Here is a 2,491-nt window from a genome sequence, read left to right on the forward strand (position 1 = left end):
GCTGCCTTTCCAATGAAGCAAGTTTAATTTAGTAATAGGTTAAAAACCATCCCTACAAAGGTGTTAATCAGAGACTTGGCTTTGTGGACACTTTTCAGAGAACAAATTTGTTAGCATAAAAATAAAGCCAGAAAATGAAGAGCTGTTTAATCACTCAATTGGATTTTTCTGCCAGCATTTTTCTTTTTCTCTGCAACCCACTGCTAAATTGTGCTTCCTAGCTGTTTTTTTTATAAAATCACTTAATCAAATCTAACTCTGATTACATCAGAGAAGGCCAGGTACCCTACACCATAAGAGGGGGTTTGAAATTTTGACTTGTCTACTTAAAGATCACCGAAATCTGATAACAAGGTCAATTACGTCCCTGGGTGGGATTGAACCACCAACCTTTTGGTTAATAGCCTTATACACTAACTGATTGCGCCACAGCGACACTTTTCAAAAGTACATACTGACAAAGGCTAATAAGCATTCATCTAGAACGTTTCCTAGAAACATTTTAAAAAGTCAATAATGTGGAGAGTTTTTGTAAGATGTTTCTTCCATCAACCAATGAAGAAACACATTGGTACTTTCCTATGATATGTGAGTGCTTCAGGATCTCTTGCACTTACATGTGCAGCAGAGTACTGTAATGGAAGCATGCTGGGTCCATAACCCAGAGGTAGGCAGATTGAAACTATCCTCTGCTATATGCATTGTTTTTATTAATTAAAGTAATCCAAAACTGGGATTGATATTTTTGCTCTTTTATTTTTACTTAAAGTACAATAACTTTTACCATTTTAATTTGTTTTAATAGTATATTGACAGTATTGTTTTCTTTCAAAAATCCAATTAATTTTCTTTACCCGATTATTAAAATGGTAATTGACAAAAACAATCTACATTGTCACCAGAAGAGCAGTACAAAATGTACAAGTGATATATTAAAATCATCTTTCCAGCTTGAATTTCAATGATGCCTTGGTGCAACAATTTTGTGAGAAACATCTTCACCCATAAAGAAAGATTTTCTTAATTCCTTACCTGTGTGCTGATTAGATATCACCTTGTTTTCACATTAAACAGACTTCCCCATGAGGAAGCAGCAAGGATGCAGTGACGTTTATGTTTCCTGGTGTCAACCTGTATTATTTCAGTAGATATTGAAATGAGGATGCATCTTGCTGCCTTTCCAATGAAGCAAGTTTAATTCAGTAATAGGTGAAAAACCATTCCTACAAAGGTGTTAATCAGAGACTTGGCTTTGTGGACACTTTTCAGAGAGCAAATTTGTTAGCATAAACATAAAATCAGAAAATGAAGAGCTGTTTAATCACTCAATTGGACTTTTCTGCCAGCATAATTTTTTTTCTCTGCAACCCACTGCTAAATTGTGCTTCCTAGCTGTTTTTTATAAAATCACTTAATCAAATCTAATTCTGATTACATCAGAGAAGGCCGGGTACCCTACACCATAAGAGGGGGTTTGAAATTTTGACTTGTCTACTTAAAGATCACCAAAATCTGATAACAAGGTCTATTACGTCCCTGGGTGGGATTGAATCACCAACCTTTAGGTTAATAGCCATACACACTAACTGATTGCGCCACAGCGACACTTCGCAAAAGTACATACTGACAAAGGCTAATAAGCATTCATCTAGAACGTTTCCTAGAAAAACTTTAAAAAGTCAATAATCTGGAGAATTTTTGTAAGAAACACATTGGTACATTCCCATGATGAGTGAGTGCTTCAGGATCTCTTGCACTTACATGGGCTATTAACCAAAAGGTTCCCACCCAGTGATGTAATTGACCTTGTGATCAGATTTTGGTGATCTTTAAGTAGACAAGTCAAAATTTCAAACCCCCTCTTATGGTGTAGGGTACCTGGCCTTCTCTGACGTAATCAGAGTTAGATTTAATTAAGGTGCACAAGGGCATAGAAGGGAGCGGTTTAAGAAAAGAGAAGTGGAAACAGACAGCAAACTAGGCTGGAGAGAGACCTGAGACAAAGAGATCTGAATTATACGAGAGCCGACCAGGGGAAACACAAATTATGCAGTCAAGTTTCCCACATTTGGGGAAATCGCAGGAGCAGCACACCCAGATTGCAATGGGTGAGCCTTTCCCTGGGAGAAGCACCTTCCTGATCATAGTATCTCACCTGGCAGGTAAGTAGGAGTTGGGCTAGTGCTGGGGAGGGTCGCTGCTCGGGTACCCCCCTGTCAAGTGAAGGAGATCCAACTGAGGCAGCACAAGGGAACTCTCGAAAGAAGAACAAGGCTAGAGGAAGATCTGAGACAAAGAAATCTGACTTTTACCAGAGCTGACCAGAGGAAAGCACAAACACAGTACCCCACTACCACCAGGAAACATTAACGCCACTGCATCCTTGCTGCTTTCTCATGTGGAAGTCTATTTAATGTGAAAACAAGGTGATATCTAATTAGCACACAGAAAAGAAAATTAAGTGAATTTTTGAAAGAAAACAATACTGTCA

General features: G+C 38.2%; 1 non-coding gene across 1 annotated transcript; it reads right to left on the reverse strand.

Annotated features, from left to right (window-relative positions):
- Positions 1–2,007: 2,007 nt before the first annotated feature.
- Positions 2,008–2,170, reverse strand: LOC135042718 (U1 spliceosomal RNA). The gene has a single exon (XR_010235799.1). It is a non-coding gene; the product is annotated as a U1 spliceosomal RNA (small nuclear RNA).
- Between the last annotated feature and the right edge of the window lie 321 nt (positions 2,171–2,491).

Source organism: Pseudophryne corroboree, unplaced genomic scaffold (assembly GCF_028390025.1).
Source record: "Pseudophryne corroboree isolate aPseCor3 unplaced genomic scaffold, aPseCor3.hap2 scaffold_835, whole genome shotgun sequence".
Lineage (NCBI taxonomy): Eukaryota > Metazoa > Chordata > Amphibia > Anura > Myobatrachidae > Pseudophryne > Pseudophryne corroboree.